The sequence below is a fragment of the Canis lupus genome, chromosome 17 (genome assembly GCF_003254725.2).
Source record: "Canis lupus dingo isolate Sandy chromosome 17, ASM325472v2, whole genome shotgun sequence".
Classification (NCBI taxonomy): domain Eukaryota; kingdom Metazoa; phylum Chordata; class Mammalia; order Carnivora; family Canidae; genus Canis; species Canis lupus.
The window spans coordinates 3,178,617-3,191,747 of NC_064259.1; positions in this window are offsets into that span (position 1 = coordinate 3,178,617).

Sequence of the window (13,131 nt, forward strand, 5' to 3'; positions counted from 1 at the left end):
ACAACTGTAAATATTTATGCCCCCAACTTGGGAGCACTCAAATATATTAAAAACAAACATAAAAGGCCTCATTTATAAAAATACAATAATAGCAGGGGATTTTAACACCCCGCATACAGCAATGCACAGATGATCCAAGCAGAAGATCAACAAGGAAACAATGGCTTTGAATGGCACACTGGGCTATATGGACTTAACAAATATATTCAGAATATTTCATCTAAAGCAGCAGAATATACATCCTATTCAAGTGCACATGGAACATTCTCCAGAATAGATCAATATTAGGTCACAAATGAAAAAGTTCAAAAAGCCTGAGATCATACCATGCATATGTTCCAACCACACTCTATGAAACTTGAAATCAACCACAAGTAAAAATTCTGAAAGACCAAAAATACATGGAAGCTAAAGAACATTCTACTAAAGAATGAATGGGTCAACCAGGAAAGTAAAGAAGAAACAAAAAATGCATGGAAACAAATGAAAGAGGGAAGTATATAGCTATACAGGCCCACCTCAAGAAGCAAGAAAAATCTCAAATACACAACCTAACCTTACACCTAAAAGAGCTGGAACAAGAACAACAAATGAAGCCTAAAGCTAGATGAAGAGAAGTCATAAATAGTAGAACAGAAATAAATGACATGTAGAACAGGGAGGCCTCGGTGGCTCAGCAGTTGAGCGTCTGCCTTTGGCTCAGGGTATGATCCTAGAGTCCTGAGATTGAGTCCCACCTTGGGCTCCCTATATGAAGCCTGCTTCTTCCTCTGCCTGTGTCTCTGCCTCTCTCTCTCCCTGTGTCTCTCATGAATAAATAAATAAAAGCTTAAAAACAAAACAAAACAAAAAAGTAGAACAGATCAATGAAACCAGGAGCTGATTCTTTGAAAAGATTAATAAAATTGAAAACCCCTAGCCAGACTTGCAAAAAAAAAAAAAAAAAAAGGACCCAAATAAATAAAATCATGAATGAGGGAGAAGAAATAACAACCAACACCCCAGAAATATAATTATAAGAGAATATTATGAAAAATTATATGCCTACAAATTGAGCAATTTGGAAAAATAAATTCTTAGAAACATATAGACTACCAAAACTGAAACAGGAAGAGATAGGAAACTTGAACAGACTGATAACCAGCAAATAAGTTAAACCAGTAATCAAAAACATCCCAATAAATAAAAAGGCCAGTTGGCTTTCCAGGGGAATTATACCAAATGTTTGACCAAGAATTAATACCTATTCTTCTCAAACTATTCCAAAAAAATAGAAATGAAAAGGAAACTTTCAAACTCATTTTATGAGGCCAGCATTACCCTTATTCCAAGACCAGACAGAAACTCAACTAAAAAGAAGAACTACAGGCCAATATCCCTCATGACTATGGATGCAAAAATCCTCCAAAAAATACTAGCAAATTGAATCCAACAGTACAATAAAAGAATCATTCACCACCATGACCAACTGGGATTTATTACTGAGCTGTAAGGGTGGTTCAATATTTGCAAATCAATCAACGTGATACACTACATTAATAACAGAAAGGATAAGGACCATATGATCCTCTCAATAGATGAAGAAAAAAGAATTTGAAGAAGTACAACATTCATTCTTGATAAAACCCTAAACAAAGTAGGGATAGATGGAACATATCTCAACATCATAAAGGCCATCTACAAAAAACCCACAGCTAATATCATCCTCAATGGGGAAAAACTGAGAGCTTTTCCTCTGTAGTCAGGAATAAGACAGGGGTGTCCACTATCACTACTGTTATTTGATCTCATTTACAATTGCACCCAAGACCATAAAATACCTAGGAATAAACCTAACCAAAGAGGTAGAAGATCTTTACTCTGAAAACCATAAAATACACATGAAAGAAATTGAAGATGACACAAAGAAATGGGAAAACATTCCACGCTCATGGGTTGGAAAAACAAATATTGTTAAAGTGTCTATACCACCCAAAGCAATCTACAGATTTAATGTAATCCCTATCATAATACCAATAGCATTTTTTCCAGTGCTAGAAAAAACAATCCTAAAATTTGTATGGAACCACAAAAGATTTTGACCAGCCAAAGCAATCTTGAAAAAGAACATTGAAACTGGACATCACAATTCTGAACTTCAAGTTATATTATAGATCAAGACAGTATGGTATTGGGGCATCTGGGTGGCTCAGTCGATTGAGCAACAAACTCCTGATTTTGGTTGATATCATGATCTCCAGGTCCTGGGATTGAGCCTTATGCTAGGCTTTGTGTTCAGCAGGGAGTCTGGTCTACTTGAGGATCCTTCTTTCCCTCTCCCTCTGCTGCTCCCCCTGCTTGTGTGCATGCTCTCTCTCACTCTAAAATAAATAAATAAATCTTTAAAAAAAAAGTATGGTACTGGCACAAAAAGCAAATAATTTTTGACAAAGGAGGGAAGAATATCCAATGGAATAAAGACAGTCTCTTCAACAAATGTTATTGGGAGAATTGGACAGCCACATGGAAAATAATGAAACTGAACCATTTTCTTACACCATACACAAAAATAAACTCAAAATGTATGAAAAATCTAAATGTAAGACAGAAAATCATCAAAATTCTAGAGAGGAATACAGGTGGTAAACTCTTTACCATTGGCCATAGTGACTTACTAGATATGTCTCTTGAGGCAAGGGAAACTAAAACAAAAATGAACCATTAAGATTTCATCAAGATGAAAATCTTCTGCACAGGGAAGGAAGCAATAAGCAAGACTAAATGGCAACCTACTAATGACATAACTGATAAGTAGTTAGTATCCAAAACATTTAAAGAAATTATCTATCTCAATACCCCCAAAAAACTAATCCAGTTAAAGAATGGACAAAAGACATAAATTGACAGTTTTTCAAAGGAATCACATAGATGGCCAAAAGGCATATGAAAAGATGCTTAATATCACTCATTCATCAGGGAAATGCAAATCAAAACTACAAACTACTACAATATCACCTCACACCTGTCAGACGGCTAAAATCAACACCATAAGAAACAGGTGTTGGTGAGGATGCAGAGAAAGGGGAACCTCTTATGCTGTTGGTGAGAATGCAAACTGGTGCAGCCACTCTGGAAAACAGTATGGAGCTTCCTAAAAAAGTTAAAAATAGAGCTATCCTATGACCTAGCAATTGCACCACTAAGTATTTATCCAAAGGATACAAAAATAGTCATTCAAAGGGGCACATACACCCCAATGTTTATAGCTTTATCAACACTAGCCAAATTATGGAAAGATCCCAAGTGTCCATTGACTGATGAATGAATAAAGAAGATGTGGCATATACATGGGAATATTACTCATCCATAAAAAAGGAATGAACTCTTGCCATTTGCAACCACGTGAATGGAGCTCGAGGGTATTGTGCTAAGCAAAATAAGTCAGAGAAAGACAAATACCATATGATTTTACTCACATGTGGAATTTAAGAAACACAATAAATGAACAGAGGGGAAGAAACAGAAAGAGACAAACCATAAAAAAGACTCTTAACCATAGAGAACAAACAGGGTTGATGGAGGAGAGGTGGGCAGGGGGTGGGCTAGATGGATGATGCGTATTAAGAAGAACACTTGTTTTGATGAGCATTGGGTATTGTAGGTAAGCAATGAGTTACTAAATTCTACTCCTGAAACTAATATTACACTATATGTTAACTAATTGGAATTTAGCTAAAAATCTGAAACTTAAAAAAAAAAGGGAAAGCATAGCAATTACAATCCCATAATAATAACGGAGTTTGTAACTGGAAAGTGATTAACAATTTACAAATACTAATGTATTATATTACAAGTTCTGTGAGAGAAGTGACAGTGTCTGTTGTGTTCACTGAATACCTTTTTTTAGAGTAGATACTCAACAAATATTTTTAAATAAATTACTGGACCCACACTTGAATTAAGAATGCTCTCAATAGAAAGATGTTAGGTTTGATTAGGGTTTACTTAGTTATGACACCAATCTAGTAACCAATTACTAGTGTTTATAGTCTGTCTTATTTTGTGTAGGCACAGATTAAATATGATGATATATGAAGATTGAAGGCAAGAAGAATTAAAGCTTATATCATGCAAACATTAATCAAAAGAAACCTGATATAGTTAAAGTAATAGATTTGACTTTAAGGTAAGAAATGCTTCATAGTGATAAAAATATATAGTAAGTATTAAATCTACAGGTATAATACATCTGAATTATAGGTGACTAATCAACAGCTTCAGAATGTATAAGCAAAAATTTAAACAGTTAAAATCGATGCAGACAAATCCACAAAATGTTATGGAGAGATTATACAATGCTCCCTCAGGAAATGATTGAATAATTATTCAAAATAATTATTAAGGATGTGAAAGATTTAAATACTATGATTCATAAACTTGGTCTGGTTTACATATAGAGTACATTGCACACAGCAACAGTATTAGTAATTAACATTATTAATATTAATAATTTAATAATTATTAACTTGCAAAACTATTAGAACTCAAAGTGGTGAATCTTCATGGCCTTGGATTTGACACTTGAGTCTTAGATGTAATACCAAAAGTATGAACAACAACAACAAAAATAGATGAATTTGGCTTAATAAAAATTTAAGGCTTGTGCTCAAAGGACACTATCAATCTGGTGAAAGACATCCCACAAAATATCTGAAAATCATATGTCTGATAAGGAATTGTATGTAGAAGATATAAAAGAAGCAAAGAATGCATAAAACTCAATGATAAAGACAATCCAATTTTAAAAAAGACAAAATATTTTAATAACTGTTTTCCAAAGGCAAGTGAAGGGCTAATAAGCACATGAAAGGATACTCAACATAGCCCAACACTGCCAGTCATCAGGACAGTGCAAATCAAGACCACAATGAGGTGCCATGTCATGTAATCTAAATTTGCTGTAAGCAAAAATAGGTGGTAGTGAGGATGTGAGGAAGTTAAAACCCTCACACACTGTTCCATGGTGCAGAGATTTGGGAAATCAGTCTGGTGCTTCTTCAAAAAGCTAAACAGAGGCTCGAGTGAGCCAGCAATTCCACTGCTCAGAGAAACGTAAACATATGTTCACCAATAAGTATGTACACAATTGATCATAGTGTTATTACTCAGAAGCCCCCAAACGAAAACAATCCAAATATCTGTCAATTGATGAGTGAGTAAAGGAAATGTGATGTAGCTGTACAATAAATATTACTTGACAATATAAAAGGATGAGTTACCGTGCATCTTACTACAGGGATGAACCTTGAAAATGTTATAGTATGTATAGAAACCAGTCATAAAAGCCCACATATTGTATTATTCTTTATGTGAAATATCAGGAGTAGGCAAATCTCTGGGGTGAGTAATAGGTTAATAGCTATCTAGGGCTTGGGGGGCGGGAATGGGAAGTGAGTTGATGGAATTGTTGTAAAATTAGATTATCAGGATTAGATTTAAGTTCATAAATAAATGTTATAAAATCATAAAGTGTACAAAGTTTTGTAAAATATACTTTATAGAAATTAAGTCTATAAATACACCAAACCCATCGAATTATAAACTTTAAATGGGTGAACTTTATGATATGTAAATTATATCTTTGTAAAATCACTTTTTAGAAAAAGGAATGCAAAAGTATGTAAAAATACACCTTCAAAATTTATGAAGCAAAAAAGGACAGAAGAACAAAGAGAAATTGGAAAATCCATCCTACTGGAAGTTTTCACACATTCTCCACGTGAGAGAATCTATTATGGAGAATAATAAGAGATGGAAGATTTGAAACAACACAATACACCATTCTCCTGTCATGATCGTGACATTCACACATCCAGTGATTGCGGAGGACACATTCGTTAGAAACACCCAAGGAGCATTTATGAAAACGAACTAAAGCAATATGCCAATTAGGCACAAAGCAACTTGAAAACATCACTATCCTTCAGAATATATCTTCTGCCTTCAAACAACTACTTTTAAAATAAATATGAACATAAATTTTATGAACATCAGATTCTTAAGGGGGATTTTTTTTATAGTTTTGTTAATCGTTTACTGTTTTTATTTTGTTTTATTTTATTTTATTTTCTTCAGCTATAGTGTTCAATAATTTATCAGGGAGGACTTTTTAAAACTCACGTTTCTGGGAACCTCTGCTCTAGTTTCTGATTCAGTTAGTGGAGAGAGAGGGGCCCATGGCTTGCATTCTTAGCAAGTTCCCGGGTGATGCTTATGTTGCTGGTCAGGGAAGCATATTTTGAGAATCACAGCTTTAAAATATATATTTAGAAACTTGACAGCATACTCCTAAACAACATAGATCAGATGTAAAGTAATAATTGAAATTATAAGATACTTTTAATAAATAAAAATAGAAGTCCTACATACCATACCAAAAACAGCAGGGCAGAGGGGGGATAGAGCTCAAGAGGGTCTTGAAAGGCTATTTAAAGCACACATACTTGTGCTGGGAAGTAATACAGGCTGGGAATGAATGAGTCAAGCATTCAGGACAGGAAGTAAGGAAAATAGCAATAGAATAACTCAAAGATGTAGGAAAAAGGAAGTAATAACTATAAAAGCAGATATTCATAAAACAGAAAACAAAGATGCCATTCAGAGGATTCACAATGCCAGATTTGTTGTTTTGAAAGTGTAATAAAATTGACAAACCTCTGGCAGTGCTGGCCAAGAAAAAAATAAAGGGAAAATGTGCAAATAACCAATGTTACCAGTGGACATTGACAATTATTCCCACATGTAATAAAGACCAAAAAAAATTAGAGAATATTATGAAGAACATATGCCCATGCATTTTAATACCTGGGCTATGTGGACAATTTCCTTGAAAAGCATAAATTTCCAAATTCAAGTAATGGAAAACAACACATAATAAAATCTCATGGCAAGACCAGGAGCAGAAAAGTACCCTTGTAACCTGATAAAGGAATTATAGGAAACATACAATATGATACGACCAAACACAAAATGTTTAATACAGCCAGAAACAGTACAAATGTTCCCATTCCCCATTTATTGTTAAACAAATATGGGTATTCTAGCAAGCAAAAAGTAATATATATATATATATATTTAAATTTTCTCTCTCAGCTCACACACATTAATAATTGTTGAGCTGAGAGAGAAAATTTAAAAATTACCATTATTTACAGATTATCATTGTCCTTTTAGAGGTCCCCCAAAATGCTGTATACAGATCTCCAGAATGAATATGGGAATTGTGCTAGGTTATTCAATACAAGGTGTTTATTAAAAGGTAATTGGATTTTTATATCCAAGTAGCAAATGGATTGAAAGTTTTATACTTACTGTAGAAAAACGTATTTGTGACAAAGTGTTTTAAAAATACATGTATATGTCAAATTTGGAAAGCATGAAGTTTATAGTTAAAACGTTAAGGAAAGCTTGTATAAATTAAAAAGATAAAACATGTCCATGCAGGAGACAACATGGTGGCAATGCTGGTTTTCCCCAAATTGATCTATGTACTCAATAGCATTCCACAAATACTCGGATTATTTATTTTTTTTTCATGGTATCAGGTAACCTGATTCTACAATAAACCAACAAACAGAGAGACTAAGCAAGACATTTTTTCACTCTGGATTTCTAGCTCTTGAGTCTGAATTTCAAGTGTTTGCCTCTTCTAAACCCAACCCCCATCTCCTTGGGGGTATTTTCCTGGGGGTGGGGAAAGCTTCTGGTCCCAACTGATTTCACCTTCTCTGTATTGCCAATGACCTTCACAATATTCACTATGCAGTACTTTGTAGGGTAACTGCCTGCTTTCTACCATTCCCACTTAATCATAAATGCTTTGCAAGAACATAATTAAATCATTTAATTTAATAATAAATTGCTTTGCAATTGTCTCTGAATCTTGTATGGATTCCTTGCACCCACTCATTCTTGAGTCAGGAAAAGCCTACTGTGTTTCTGGTCTTCTTCTGAGTCCCTTGGACACAGAAGTTCATAAATTTGCAAGGTTTCTCTAATGTGCTTATATTCTAGAAGTGCTTACAAGGAGAATTTAATTAATGAAAAGATACAGGTAGTTAGTCTCTAAGCGGTGATGATCATTTTGTTCCAGAAGACATTAGATTAGTATATTTTTATAGTATGAAAACTATATTTCCTAGAAAATATTAATACAAAATATAGCTAGAATTATATGATCTTATAGCTGGAGGTTAACTTACATATTATCTAATAAAATAACTTCCATTTTCAGATGAGGAAACGAGTAAAGCACACAGAGATCAGAAGATTTTCTTTTAGGTTTTAGAGTATTTGACTCTGGATATTTCCTATTCTGGCTAAGTCTATGTGTGTGTGTGTGTGTGTGTGTGTGTGTGTGTGTGTATGTACTAAAGAATCAATTCAGTCAGAAAGCCAAATCTTTCACAGATGTGACCAAAGGATGGATTTAATTATTGATGAACTTGGAGCACTTGATCTATTTCTGTGTGAGGCTATGGTGTCCATGTGGTTCTTGACTGAGAGAATATTATTAATGTGCTCATAAGGAGGAGCTAACACTGTGCTATAGTAGCAACCTCAGAAAAACAAGAACGCTATAACTTCTTTGAAACAAATCAAGAGACAGCAAAAATGAGGATTTTCAATAAAACAAATCTCTCGAGAGAGGGTGTAAGAAGAAAGGGGCTTAAAATGATCTAATTCAAATGGAATCTGCAAGCTCTTCTCAGATTCTAAGCAGGCAGTGACAGGCTAGGTGTGAGCTGGTAGCTAGAGTGGAACCTAAGGCACTTACAGATGGATGCATAGTTCCAACTTCGTGGATATTTAGACAACTACATGTTCACTGTGAGAGTGAAAACAGTTCTGACTACTTTATAGAATTTATCCTCAACTGCATGCATTTATTTTCTTGAAAAATCCTGAAGTATGTGCTCAGGTTCCTAATGCAAATGGAAAACACACACACACACACACACACACACACACACACACACACATACATCAGGGATGGTTGGATGGCTCAGTTGGTTAAGTATTCTACTCTTGGTTTTGGCTCACATCATAATCTCAGGGTTGTGAGGTCCAGCCTCCCTCCCTTGTTAACTCTGCACTCAGCAGGGATTCTGTTTGAGATTCTCTCTCTCCCTCGGCCCCTCTTGCTCCTGCTTTCTTCCTCTCTCTCTCTCAAGTAAATAAATAAATCTTTAAAAGAAGAAAAAAAAAACACATGAAATCTTCATCTGGACAGAAAAAAAAAATCTTGCAGTTTCTCAAATCAGGTATAATAGTAGTCAGTGCTTAACCAAATTGCTACTAAAAAAGCTTAGCTAAAAGTTTCCCACAATGAGCCCAATCGTTTTTACGACCATCATTTATCTCTGAGCATCATATATTAAAACACGATCCTCAGCACCAAATGCGACTAGGCTTAATTTAAAAATATCTCATTAATTTGCAGTAATGAGGTGTAATGAATATTTATGGAAGGTTTTATCTGTACCTATTAATTTGCTGTGATGTGTCACTGATAAACCACCCCTCTAAACTGAAACCAAGAGATGACAGTGAAAAGTATATAAAATGATGTCTTCTAACCACCGCTTGAGATCCCAACACTTGGTGTAAAAGATAATATGTTTCCTGCAAATGAAAGTTTACTGTATAATTCACTGAATACACCACAGGGAGCTAAGTCATTTTCTCTGCACACACAGTTTATTACTTTTAAATATCAACTCTCCCTTCACCAATAAGGCAGAAAAACAATGTTTTTCTTCAGCAGAAGCCAATTGTCTTCCCTTCTGGATATTGGCATAAAGATCACTTGGATTGAAGAAAATGGCATGTGTACAAATCATCGGAATGTTTTGCTGAAGGGTCTGAGAAGTCTTTTAGGTCTATGGCATGGTGGTTGCTCATTTTGTCTGCAAGTATCCTGTGGAAGTGGCCACGGTGGCACCACTCATGGTCACCGGGCAGTCTTCTGGTGTCTTCACTGTCTTCGGAGAAGCACATTATCAGGATTATTTACTCCCACTACTTTACTACCAAAGAGTAAATTTAAAAATGCTGGACATCTGCAAATGTTCCTGATTGATGAGCCATGAAGACCATTCCTTCTCCAACGCTGGGGTCTTAAACCCATCTTCAATATAAAAGGCTATGATTTCAGCTCCCGTCAACTTCTTCACACCCACAAATGCAGTTTTTATGCTGGAACCAATAATCAAGCTCAAGGTCAGAACATTCCAAAATTTACAAGACAGAGCTGTAAAATTGTGGTCTTTGAGACACAGTTTTTGTTATAATGGGGACATTTTCACATATGTCACAAAGACCTGGACTACTGATTGTGAAATAGGTGTATTTTTAAATCATCAATTTTGAAAATTAAAGGATCTATATGCTAATTTATTTTTATTTAGGATCAGAAAAGTTAAATGTTCAGTGTTACAATCAATACAAATGGACTATTTCCTACTGTTAGAAGTTTGGGAGGCATCCCTACATGTAAAGAAAAGGAAAAGCTAGATGGGAGTTGCAAACCATAAGACAACTGACAAAACCCCAAGTGAAATAGCTCTTTTGTTAACTTTTTATTTTTATTAATTCCAATGTAGTTAACAGACAGTGTTGTATTAGTTTTAGGTGTACAACATAGTGATTCGACAATTCTGTACCTCACTCAGTGGTCATCATGATGAGTATCCTCTCAATCCTCTTCACTTGTTTCTCACATACCCCCACCGACCTCCCCTCTGGTGACCACTAATGTGTTCTCTTAGTTAGTCTGTTTCTTGGTTTCTCTCTCTCTTTTTTCCTTTTTGTTTGTTTCATTTCTTGAATTCCACTTCAGAATGAAATCATATGGTATTTGTCTTTCTCTGACTGACTTATTTCACTTAGCATAATACTCTCTAGCTCCATTCATGTCCTTGCAAAAGGCAAGAGTTCATCCTTTTTGATGGCTGAGTAATATTCCATTGTACGTACACCACATCTTCTTTATTCATTCATCAGTCAATGGACACTTGGGCTGTTTCTGTAATTTGGCTGTTGTCAATAATGCTGTGATGAACATAGTGTGCAGGTACCCCTTCAAATTAGTCTTTTCATATTCTTTGGGTAAATACCCAGTAGTACAATTCCTGGATTGCAAGGTAGTTTGATTTTTACCCTTTGAGGTTAGAAGGTTATTGTCTTCCACAGTGGCTGCACCAGTTTGCACTTCAACCCGTTTTCTTACACCATGCACATAAATAAACTCAAAATACACTAAGGGCCTAAAACTGAGACCTGAAACCATGAAATGTCTCTTTAACAGCAAGGACATTGGACTTGGCCACGGAAAAACAGAGTGCAGATAAATAGGAACATTTCCTAAGGATAAATGTTTCAATAAAACTGGAAGATACACCAATAACAAGCTTGTGGACACTCTTAAAATATATCTTCTTATGACATGGTGGGAAATACAAGACACCATTTATAACAGCCATAAAACAAGGTTAAAAAATAAGAATAAACTTAAATATTCAAAGGGTTTGTGATGGAAATATCAAAATATGTCTGAAGGAATAGCAAAAATAAGCTAGAACAAATGGCAGCTTATCTCATAGAATATATAAGAATCTGTATTCAAGTTCTGAGGAGCTGAAATTTCCAGCGTCAGAGAGAAAAATTGATATAGATAGAACAACAAAGGGCAGAAAATATCCTGACCTGTTAAGCTGGAATAGGAAATAGGACTGTGAGCTCAGGATCTTTTGTGAAAGGAAACTTTACGAGCTCTCTCTACCAAAAGTTTCTAAAAGAAAAGATCCTTAGAAGCTGTGGGAGGGACCCAGTGGGATCAAAATTCTTGTTTCTAGGGAACTAAGCTGGGGAAAATCTAGGACAGGGAATGACTTGCTTACCTTTATTTTGCCAGAAAGTGACCAGGTCTTCAAGGCCAAGTAAGGTACATAAGGAGGGCAGAGAAGCCAGGTTGAAGTTGCTCCTACTGGCCACACACAGGACAATTACCATGACAAAAGTGGGTGCTCATAGCCCCTTCTCACACCCCGCTGCACCAATGACCCTCATGTACCAGAGGTGTGAAGGCAGGAGTGGGAGAGCATAGCACTTGGCATCATTATTGGTGACCCCTAAATGTTTCTCTGCTCTTTTAGGCAGAACCACAGTAGCTCATTCTCAGTTCATAAGGGAGAGTTTATCCTTCCAGAAACCACAATTCAATGAATGTGGGAGGGATAAGAAAACACCTTGTTTCAACCCCAGAGAAAATAATTGATTCAGTCAAGGATCATCAATCATTAACGGACACTAAAGTCATACATCGAAGATTTGCTGGGAAGGATATTTCTAAAGGGCCAAAGGTTAGTCCCCATAATCACTTGTTAATTGGAAAGGAAAAACAAAAAAGAAGAAAGAAGAAAGAAAGAAGAAGAAGAAGAAAGAAAGAAAGAAAGAAAGAAAGAAAGAAAGAAAGAAAGAAAGAAAGAAGAAAGAAAGAAAGAAAGAGAGAAAGAAAGAGTCCTTACATGGAGCAGTGCAACCCTAACCAATTTATCAAACATAGCATCATAAGTAGTGAGACATCTGAAACCTTACTCCCGGAATGTGGAGCAGTTTTACATAGGCAGCACTATCTATAGTGTTGGTTTCCTAGGCCTGTCCTAAGAAAGGACCATAAATGAGGCAGTTTAAATGTCTGGAACCAAGGTGTCAGCAGGGCCAAGCTCTCTCTGAAACCTATAGGATAATCCTTCCTGCCTCTCCCATGCTCTTGCTGCTGGCAGCCCTCACATTCCCTGGTTTGCAGCTGCACACTCCAATCTCTGCCTTGTCATCACATGGCCTCCCCCTGTGTGGCTTTGTCTTCACATGGCTGTCTTTCTAGAAGGACACCCGTCCTGTTGGATTAGGGCCCACCCTCCTCCAGGATGACCTCATCTTAACGAAAGACATCTGCAAGGACCCAATTTCCAAATAAGGTCACACTGTGATGTCCTGAAGTTTAGGATTTCAACATATCTTTTTCCTGGGGGAAGACAATTCAAACTCCACCACCAACGTGGCTCATCCCCACGGGACCACAGGCAGTAG